The sequence below is a fragment of the Sorex fumeus genome, unplaced genomic scaffold (genome assembly GCF_029834395.1).
Source record: "Sorex fumeus unplaced genomic scaffold, SorFum_2.1 ptg000035l, whole genome shotgun sequence".
NCBI lineage: Eukaryota > Metazoa > Chordata > Mammalia > Eulipotyphla > Soricidae > Sorex > Sorex fumeus.
This window is the reverse complement of record NW_026606092.1, coordinates 15,076,132-15,087,548: the sequence shown is the minus strand read 5'-3', so window position 1 is coordinate 15,087,548 and position 11,417 is coordinate 15,076,132. Positions and strand designations below refer to the sequence as shown.

The following is an 11,417-nucleotide window of genomic DNA, read 5'->3' as shown; positions in this document are numbered from 1 at the left end:
TTGTTCCAGTACCATGCTGTTTTAATTAGTATTGCTTTGTAGAGAGTTTGAAGTTAGGAAGGTTGATTCCTCCCATTTTCTTTTTCCCAAGAATCGCTTTAGCTATTCGTGAGGGCTTATTGTTCCATATAAATTTCAGGAGTGTTTGCTCCATTTCTTTGAAGAATGTCATGGGTATCCTAATAGGGATCACGTTGAATTTGTATAGTACTTTGGGAAGTATTGCCATTTTGACAATGTTAATTCTCCCGATCCATGAACAGGGGATATTTTTTCATAAAAATATGGAACGCTTTATGAATTTGCGTCTCATTCTTGTGCAGGGGCCATTCTAATCTTCTCTTTATCGTTCCAATTTTAGAATACGTGCTGCCGAAGCGAGCACTCACTGGTGCTTCTTAACAAAGATCAGGACAGATTTGGGTTATGGGTCAAAGTGTTGGAAGTCAGTGTTACTGGGGGGGACTCTTTGCAGTGAAGTCCACAGGATGAGTTCTAGTATACTTGTTATTGTCCCTTCTGCTAGAATTCCTTTATATTTTCCCCTTACCATTGCTCACAACTTCCTTCCTTTTAATTTATATATTATATGAAAGTGGAGTTAGACAAAAATCACTCAACATAATTTAAAGGAAAATAAGACTTATTCTGTGATCACAGTTCAGAAATGTCCTCAGCGAATTTATTGCTCTTGAGTTCTCACAGAAACAGATGTTCCTGCCCAGAGACTCAGCATTCAATGGGGTGGAAATTTTACATTCAACCTTGTTTCCAAAGGGATTCTCTCTGTGCTTTTGATTCTAAATCTAGCTCAAGTTTAATGTGGATCAAAGCACAGTCAGCTCAGTGAGTTGCGCCTTTCAAGGCAGTTGAAAACTTTTGCAATGATAACAAAAAATAAGTCAATATGAACCAATGTTCACATGAATATATAGTCTCTTAAAGTTTTTAGTGATGGTCTTTGACTAAGATGTTGGCAAATGCTTTAGAAGGTGAAATCTGGACAATGATCACAAACATTCAGAGGAGTAGTCAGGGAAGGGTTGCGCACTGCCTTTGGGTGGGAGGCCTATGTGGTTGGCATCCTCTGAAAATCATCAACTCAGTCCACCAGGCTGAGTTAGCATGTTCCTCCTTTATATTCCTTGTTTCATAGGCAAAGGAGGATAATTCTTTGATCAGAGGACTGTAACCCTGGTCAAATCTTGAAAAGATAGTTCAAAGGGCTGGAATGCAGTTTCTGCATGCAGGGCACTGGGTTCTGTTTCTGGCTCTGCATGGTTCTGTGAACACTTCTCAGCACTAAAGTGAGAGTAGCTTACGGAAATGCCCCAAACTCCAAATTAAGTTCTCAGCAAATTTCTTTAGCAAGATGGAGAAACCAAAATCACTTGAAGTGGCACTGAAATTGGGAATCTTTGAAAGTGATTTCTAGAAGCCAACTGAGTATAGAAGCACACAGATGTAGTAAGGACTTTCCACAGTAAAATATTAGGGAAAACGTTTTCAAAGAAGAGAATAAGACATCTTGGAGAGCGAGAGAACTGATTATGGCAAGAAGGTAGGAAACATTTCCCCCTTCCAAAACCTAGAGGATATTGCATACAGATAACAAAGCTATCTTGAAAAAAAGATGGCTTTACTTGAGGCAGGGACAAGAAAGAAGAGAAAAAGCAAGAACAATAAATAGGGTGAGGTGAAGAACCCAAGTTCATTTTAAAGATTCAGTTTAGGAATTTAAAAAGTTTTAATTTAAGAATTTTAAAAGAATTTAAAAATTTTCCTCATAATTAAGGTGTTCTTAAAATAAATCGGGTTCAGTGCTGGGAGACAGTGCAGCAGTTAGGGCACATGCCTTGCATGCAGATGACCCAGATTTGTTTCCCCGCACTGTAGCCCCTTGAGCACTATCTGGATGGCTGAGGCGATCCTTGGTACTGCAGGAGCCAAGCAGCACCACATCCTGGGCCATTGCATTGAACTGTTAGCCAGTTTGACTGAAAATCACAGATGGGGTCCCTGGACTTGGGGACCCCTCACTCCACTAAAAAAAAGGGAGTATGATGTAGATAAAATCACTCTGTGGGTGAAAGGGACACTCTAGAAGAGAATTTAGGAGAAACAGGTTTAAGTTAAGGTGATGGTGGATGGTACCCTCCAAGGGCTTCAATCTTACTAAAATAAAGCTCATTTCCTTTTTCCCTCCCTCCTTCTTTTCCTCCCTTCCTCCCTTCCTTCCCTATTTCCTTCCCACCCTCCATCCCACCCTCCTCCTTTCCTTTCCTCCTTCCTTCCTTCCTTCCTTCCTTCCTTCCTTCCTCCCTCCCTCTCTCCCTCCCTCTCTCCCTCCGTCCCTCCCTCCCTCCCTTCCCTTCCCTTCTTTCTGACCCCTTCTCAAGTAAAATAATATATATATGTATATATATATATATATATATATATATCATGGCTAGCGCTGTTATCTGTATGCAATATCCTCTCGGCTGTGAAAAAATGCCATTCCCTGCCTTGTTGCCAAATTCAGACTCTCCTCTCCCCTCCCCTCCCTTCCCCTCCCCTCCCCTCCCCTCCCCTCCCCTCCCCTCCCCTCCTCTCCTCTTCTCTCCGCTTAATTATGGCTCTGTGCCCAGGGATCACTCCTGGCAATCCTTGGGGGACCATATGTGGTAGCGAGGATAGAACTATGTGAATTACAAGAGCCTTAAATTCTGTACTGTACTGTGGTCCCTCCTTTTTTAATTTACCTGATATTTCTTACACTGTGAGGTATATCTTATGCCTATATGTTATTTATATATTAATAAAATATGTTGTTTATGTTTTTTTTGGAAACTATTTAAAATTCAAAGCACAAGGATTCTTGGTTGTCTTTTTTTGTTTTGTTGTTTGGGCCATGCCAGGGTTTACTGAGGGCTCTGTACTCTAGGATCACTCCTTGTGGTGTTCATGGGATCATATGTGGCTCTGAGCAGCCAAATAGGGAATCAAATCAAATTATCTATGTGCAAGGCAAGCACTTTAATCCCCGTGCTGTCCCTCTGGACAGTACTTGGTTTCAAAAATATGCATAACAGAAAAAAACAACTCTTGGAGACATAATATATGCCAATACACAACACACCCTGGGTCATGTTTACAATATGAGTTATCAATCCTTTTCTTAAACAGAATTAATATTTTTTAAAACATCAGAATCTCTGTGTCATTGTTCATACAAAGAACTGCACCCTTCACTGGTACTTACATGACTAGCATTCTAACTCATCTCCCACTTCTTTCAGGTGAAAACATTGAGCCATTAATCTACAAATTGTGGCATAGTGGTTAAAAATATATACGTACTTAATGCAGAGCTCGGCAGCTTGCGACAGAAAAATGAATGGACTATGCGTTAATCCATGGCACCAAGCCTGCCCGGGAGGAAAAGGGTGTTGCTCCCTTCTGCCTTTTTCCCCCTGGACAGCAAGATGGCAGCCGCATTGGAGCTTTTTGGAAAACCAGGTATGAGTCGCTGGTGGTGACCAGGCAACTGAAACCTCATGGAAAGGGGGGCGTTCCCAGCTCATCCTTCACACCCTACAAAGGTCATGAGTCACCACCACCCACGAGCAACTCTCCGGCATGGCCATAGCTCCAGAGTCACAGAAACCAATCTCATAATTATCTGGCTCTCAGAAGAAATACTTCCAGGCTTAATAAGTAAAATATCAGAAATCCAAAATCGTGTGTCTGCAATTGCAGCCGCACGACATCATTTGGTTCTTATAACCAGCTGTAAAGTAAAGTAAAGGCCCTCCTGTTGATTATCGATTTGCTCGAGCGGGCCCAGTAACGTCTCCATTGGAGACTTTGTTGTTACTGTGTCTGGCATATCGAATACGTCACCCTTATCTATGTGCAAGGCAAGCACTTTAATCCCCGTGCTGTCCCTCTGGACAGTACTTGGTTTCAAAAATATGCATAACAAAAAAAACAACTCTCAGAGACATAATATATGCCAATACACAAACACAGAGCTTGCCAGGCTCTGCCATGAGGGCGAGATACTCTCGGTAGCTTGCTGGGCTCTCCGAGAGGGGCGGAGGAATCGAACTCGGGTCGGCCAAGTTGGCTGCGTGCAAGGCAAATGCCCTACCTGCTGTGCTATCGCTCCAGCCCTAACCAGCTGTAGAAAACAAATTATTTCACAATGCCTTTCCAGCAGGTCTGATTTGGGGGTGTAAACTCTAAACAATAATGGTGCCTCTTTTGTCGAAACAATGAATCTAATCAAAGTAGATAGAGTGTTAATTAGAATTCATCTGCCTCACAGGAATTGGGAGGGGTGGGAGGGGGTTATATTGGGGTTCTTGGTGGTAAAAAATAAGTACTGGTGAAGGGAAATGTGTTTGATCATTGCATGACCGAGACTTAAACCTGAAACCTTTGAACTTTTCCCACAGTGGTTCAATAAATAAAAATATATATAAGTACATTAGCACTAATATATATTTTACATTTATAAAATTTTATACTTATACAAAACATAAATTTTATATATTCATACAAAATATTTATATAAATATTTTATATAAATAAAATATATTTATGTAAATTTTTTCAAGTTTCTTTTATAAATTTAGTTAATTAATTAATAAAATGTATCACTGTGAGGTACAGTTACAGACTTACAAACGTTCCTGCTTATGTTTCAGTTATACAATGATCGAGTACCTATCCCTACCCCAGTGGCCATTCTCCACCACCAACGTTCCCAGTATCCCTCCCACCACCCCCACCCCATCCCTCCCTCACGCCCCCTTGCCTCTGTGGCAGGTACCTTCCCTTTTGCTCTCTCTCACCTTTGTGTGCTTTGGTTTGCAATACAGGTATTAAAACTGGCCATCACGTTTGGTCTATAGTCTACTTTCAGCACACATCTCCCATCCCGAGTGGGCTCTCCAGGCATCCTTAACTTGGTGGTCCCTTCTCTAACTAAGCTGTCTTTTCCCCCAGTATGTGAGGCTGGCTTCCAAGCCTTGGAGCCATTCTCCTGGTCCTTATCTGAGCCTCATAAACTACAATTAGTCAGAGTACAATAAATGGCAATAAACAGGTGATGATGCCACTGGAATGCTGGTTTTCAATCTTTCATCCTTGAAGGAATTTTGTGAGGTATGGGAGGTATGTCACTATCTCATCTGTCTTACTGAAAACCTACAGATTATAAATAAATATATAGACATATATGTGTTGTTTCAAACAAAACAAATGGAAATAGTTGTGCAGGTTCCAGACAGATAACTCTAAGGACTAGAGTACACGGTTTGCATGTGGCAAGCCTAATTTTAGTCCCCAGGACTGCATGGTTCTCCAAGCACCACTGGGAGAAAACTTCTAGGCAAAGAACTGAAAGTAGTATAACTGAAACCGAGTACCACTGGGTTTGATGCCCCAAACCAAAGAAATTCAGGAAGAAATCCTGAACACAGCCAGGTGTGGCCCCCAAACTAAATTAATTAATTAAACTTTTCTCATTCTGTCTTTGTGTACCGCAGCCTAATTTTTTGTTTATGTGTTGGCGTATAGGCTTGGGTTTCTGTCATGCAACTCTTAATTTGAAGAGATATTATTATTTGGGAGTTACTGTTGCTTTTTTCTAAAACTCAGTTTATATGCTGTAAAGTGATTATAATAGTACTATTCTCCATTTTTTCTTTTGTTTTGCTCTGGTTGAAAATCCACTAAAACAATGACTTTCTCCCCTCTGCTTCTCTTCTTTTCCCTTTTCCTTTCTTGCCTAACTTCATCCCATTCCAATTCCATGCTTCACTCATGTTTGAGAGATGAAAGCAAAAAAAAAAACACATCTGGAGTACCCACATCCATCCTTGTAAACTGGCCATACGCAGGCAGGACTCTGCTTTATTCTAGAAAATGTGAAAGGAAGATTCTCCCTGGATTCATATATACCACACATTTCTTCCAGGATACATCAGCTAGAACAGCACATGAGGTCACATTAATAACAATAGCCCTCCCTTTACTGTTTTGCCAGCTTTCTCTATATGTCGACAGAGGATTTTTGGCCCCACTGCCATCCCACGCACTGATATTTCTGCACATTCTAGGATGCTTTGAATGTGATTATGAGCAGTTTTACTCTGGATGCACCTGACAACATGAGATGGCTTGTCCCCACACCTTGCTCTCTGGTGCAGGGTATTTCTCTGGTACAACTTCACACCTATGTTCCTTAGCTGGGGTCCCTCTTCCCCATATCTGTTCCTCTGGTTGCACTTCTTAGTTTGGCTAGTAATTACACTATTCAATAAAGGAAACATGAGTCTTCATCTTCCAAATGTGCCTGGAAATGTGTCAGGGAAATGAGGAGGGGAAAGATGTGAGGGAGAAAGTAGATTCTCTTCCTTTTACCTAATGATCTGCTACCATAGCAGCGCATCAGATTTATTATACAATCTAGCAGAACTACTTATTTTAATCAGTTATTACGGTCCTTCTCCCTTTATTGGGCTTGTAGATGTTTCCAGAAGGCTGAGCCACGAACAGTTCTGAAACTGGCAAACCATGATATGCCCAAGATCCCTACTTCCAAACTAATCCTTTGTATAATGGGATCAATTTTTCATGTTTTCTTCTTCCCTGAGGAAGTTTCCTACAAATAGACTTCTCAGCTTTTTTTTTTTCACTAAATGCTAGGGTCATGAAATTAATAGTTTTCTAGCTGTACTTAAGCATGATTTAAAACCAGAAGAGAGTTTGGTTTGCTTTCTGGTTCCAAGAGATTTCTTAGTGTCAAGGTGAGAACGTTTGGGGAGTGCTGAAAAAGTTTGAGGTGAGAAAGTTTGGGGAGTAGTGTCACCTGAAAGTCACAGCAGCATTAATTGTATCCTCACTCTCATATTCATCTTGGTTATACTCTTACTCACCATCATCTAATAGCTGTTATTTAGGTGCTTCTGACCTAAATGTTGTACACAATATTTAGTAAAGTACGGCATCACTCAATTTCTTACAGAAATTTTGATTAGCTACAACTGAAGTACAGCAAATGAAATCCAAGCTCAAGTTTCTGCTATGCCAAGTTGTTCTGGTCACCACTGCCATTGCAAAAATGCATACTAGTGAGAAGTAGAAGAGAGTAGAGAACTAGATGCAAATAATAAAGAGGTACAAAATGGAGAACCCATAAATTTAATTTGTGTAGATTTGAATCTCATTTTATTAAAAAGAAAATTTAGTCGATTTTGGGTCACACCCCATGGTGCTCAGGGATCACTCCTGCTGGTGCCCTGGGGACCTGGTGGTTGAATCTGGGTTTGCTGCTTGCAAGGCAAATACCCTATCTGCTATACTATTTCTCTGGCCCCTTGATGCTCATATTAGGAAGAAAACAAAAAATATACGTTATAGGGCTGGAGTGATAGCACAGTGGTAGGGCGTTTGCCTTGCACGCAGCCAACATGGCCGACCCGAGTTCGATTCCTCCGCCCCTCTCGGAGAGCCCAGCAAGCTACTGAGAGTATCTCACCCACACGGCAGAGCCTGGCAAGCCACCCGTGATGTATTTGATATGCCAAACACAGTAACAACAAAAATCTGCAATGGAGACGTTACTGGGCCTGCTCGAGCAAATCGATGAACTCCAAATAATGAGTTCTTCAGTCAGTTATCATTTTCATAAGTTTGTTTTACATAATTAATTTAAAGGGCAAAAGTAACTTATTTTGTTGTATTATGCAATTTTAATGGACGGTTCTAAACAAATTAACAGCCGTTTATTTTTCACTCCCTTGGAAGAAGAAATACATATTGAACACACTGACAATGAAATAAGTATTAATATGCAGCTGGTTTAGTCAGAATGAATCAGAATTTTGATGATGTCTTGTGAGAATGAGGTTATAACTGACAGAATTTTTGCCTTAAGTTTGATTAATCTGGATTATAGAAGAAAAAATGCATTAAATAGTATCACTAATTTGCCTTATGTAACATATTGCCTAAGAAAGGATAAGTAAAGGTTATAGAAGAGACAAAATAATAAAAGTGCATTAAATATATACTATCTTTGAAATATTCAGGTATTAAAAACTTTGTGGTGACTCAAATTATTTAGAATAATTTTTAAAACTAACTCATAAAACAAAAACTAATTTAGGAATTTTGTTCTCATATACACATTCTATAATAGTATATTCTTTAAGCCTCATCAGCTGTCTCCTCGTTGATCTCTTAATAATTTTATTTTATTTTTTTCTGCATTATTTTTTTTCTTCTTATATTTGTTTATTGAATCACTGTGGGAAAAGTTACTAAGCTTTCAGGTTTAAGTCTCTGTCATACAATGATCAAATACTTCTCCCCTCACTAGTACTCATTTTTTCACCACCAAGAACCCCAATATACCCCCTCCTACCCCTCCCAAAGCCTGTGAGGCAGATGATTTATACTTAACTCTTCTCTTCATTGATTACATTCATTATTTTGACAAAAGATGCACCATTATTGTTTAGAATTTCCCCTCCAACAATCAGAATTGCTGAAAAGGCATTGTGAAATACTTTGTTTCCTATAGCTGGTTATGAGAATCATATAATCTCACATGGCCACAATAGCAGCCTCGTGATTTTGGATTTCTGCAGAGTCAGATAATTAGGAGATTGGTTTCTGTGCGTCTGGTGTTATGGCTATGCTGGAGAGCTGCTCATGGGGGGCAACTCGTGACCTCGTTAGGGCATGAAGGACAAGCTGGTACCGCCCCCCTTCCCATGAGACTGCAGTTGCCCCATCACCGCTGGCTCATACCTGGCTTTCCAATAAACTCTGAGGCAGCGGCCACCTTGTATGCGGTCCAGACTCATTTCTGCCAAAAGTCGCTAGGTTTCGAGATTTGTTTCTCAGTCTCTGGGATCATGGCCATTAATTAGTTTGATCAGGAGACAGAGAGGTCATTTGTAGGCAGAGACTCGGGGTCTCGTTGGGATGGGGAGGAAAGGGTCGGTTCCACCCCCATCTCGTGAGGTCCCGCATGTCTTGTCACTGCAGGCCCAAACCTGACTGTCCAGTGTCTTCTGGAGGATGGTGGTCACTGGGCCACTAAGGAAAACAGGCCAAGGCACGAAACCTATTCCCACCTGGAGTGGCCCAGCACCAGTAACCTACTGCAGGAACAGGATGCATTTCTGCCAAAAACCTTTGGGTTCTGAGATTCATTTCTGAGTCTCTGGGCTCATGGCCATTAAGCAGTTCGATCAGGAACCAGAAAGTCATGCTTCCAATTATATAGCTGAGCTGGAGGTGGTTTGTGGGTGTGTCTCCCACATACCTAACTTTTGGCCGTTTACTTTCTTGGTAAACTTTGCCCCAAGTTTTTGGGCTCTGGCCAAAGGCACAGCAGCAATTTGGTGTATCTGAAAGTCTGACGGTGCCATCAGGCTGCTGATACACTCGCCTCACAGGTACAGATTGATCTGCTGTCGGGACCATACCCCCTCTTAACAATTTTAATTCAGTAGTGTATAATAGTGGTTGATTTTTTACTTATCTCTAAGACTTTTGCAATATTCTTAGAAATTTTTCACTCAAAAGAGTCCAGTATGGAATCTATGTTTATTCCATTAGATTATTCTCACTGTTGATAATCTCAGAGTCATTCATTTTAAGGCGTAACATTCCTTCCTTTCAAAATTTCCATCAAATTATTTACTTCTCTATGTAGAGCCAATTCTGATACCACAAAGTTTTTTATGATTAATTCCTACATGACCAAATCTCTACTAAGAAGGATTTAGCAAGTGCTTTTTGGAACACAGCTCTTCCACGATGCTCTGGGTAAACCCGGATGTTGTTTTCCTTCTATGCTCCTGGGAGAATACCATGGTTGCTATAAGAAGTTTATCCTGTTTAATTTTATTTGTTCACACATTTATTTACATCCTTAGGATCTGTTGTTCTGTGGAATGTACTCTAGGAGTCACTACTACCACAGTTTTGATGACCTAGTATTAATTAGGATTAAGTTGCCACTACCGGTTTCAGAATGTTAAGTCATTTCTCACCCACTTGGTATCAAGTACTTAGGTTTTGTTGGTCAAGTTCCCTAAGCTCCTTCATGTAATCTGTTCGAAGTAGGCTTTCAACAGACACTTATGGTCTGAAAGTTTTAATTCCTGTATGTATTTGGAAAGATTCCTTATATTTTTTATAAATAGGACTTAGTAACTCTGTCTTAGAGTGACCCTGTCTATTTCTCTTATTAATTCTCTAGTCTCCACCTTCCATTACAAATGCTGCTAAACACATTCAACTTCAAAGCCTTGACATGGGTCTTTTATTTCAGTTGCTATTGCTGAAGTCTGGCCTTCCTGAGTGTGTGAGTCACAGCTGGTAATGATGGAGACCAGATGATGCCCCAGCAGCACATTAAAGGTTTTTACTAGGATGTGGTTTGATGGTTTTGCTCGGGTATTTTGTTGTTGTTAGTTTTTCCTTTGGAATGTGAGTTGTGGCCAAGAATTCTTTCCTTGACTGCATTTTTGCTATTCCTTTGCCTTCAGAGAATTGGAAAACATACAGACACATAGCAACATTCTTGCAATACCACTTTTCAAGCAAAATAATAGATTCTTAAAGGGTTACCTTTTGTTTATCCAATAATCATGGTCCAAAGTACCATGATGACATGTTGACTTTGTCACTTTTACCAATTTATCATTGTTCTAGCTATTAGCACTTTAGTTTATAGGCATGGTTCTCTGAATAAAATAGAAGAAATGGCCATCTTTACACTACATGCTCATATTGTAATGTGGTATATTGTGAACCAGCAGTTGAAAGGTTTTGTTTCAAAAATGTGGCCTATTAAAATATGTTGTGTTTTTCTTGTCAAAGTGTCACAAGTTCATTGTAGAGAGTTTATGCTATAACTATAGCATATAGTTAGTATATGCTATATTCAGAACCTATTAATGAGATTAGTGGTTTTAAAAGTTGAAGCTAGTCACTTCAATTTTTCATGATATACTTTCAATTTTCTTCACATTTCTTTAAGGTTACCTTTACCAGCCCCCAGATATAGCACCACATTTCTCTCCCAATGTGCACCTTTGGGCTGTTGATGTGGTTCAAGTGTTTACGGCATGTTTAAGGCACTACATGGACCCAAGCATCCCAGCATAAGGCTCTGGACCATAGGCCCTGAGGCCTCCTAGGTGTGGTCTCAAAACTGTACTTTTACGAATGTTTTTATTGAACCCTGTTTGTTGCCTAGAATTTTAACTTGTATACAAAAATGCCATCACAAATCTCCATTTGTATGTGCAAGAGGAATCTCAAACTTAATAAAATCTAAGCAGAAACCCTGATGCTCCTATATCCTCATTTTTATTACAGAGTTTTTGACATCTCTTTAAGAA

The 11,417-nt window shown here is 40.0% G+C and overlaps 1 non-coding gene across 1 annotated transcript; it reads right to left on the bottom strand.

Moving 5' to 3' along the window:
• Window positions 1-278: 278 nt before the first annotated feature.
• LOC130027052 (U6 spliceosomal RNA) lies at window positions 279-385 on the bottom strand. Its single transcript, XR_008792991.1, has one exon. It is a non-coding gene; the product is annotated as a U6 spliceosomal RNA (small nuclear RNA).
• Window positions 386-11,417: the final 11,032 nt, after the last annotated feature.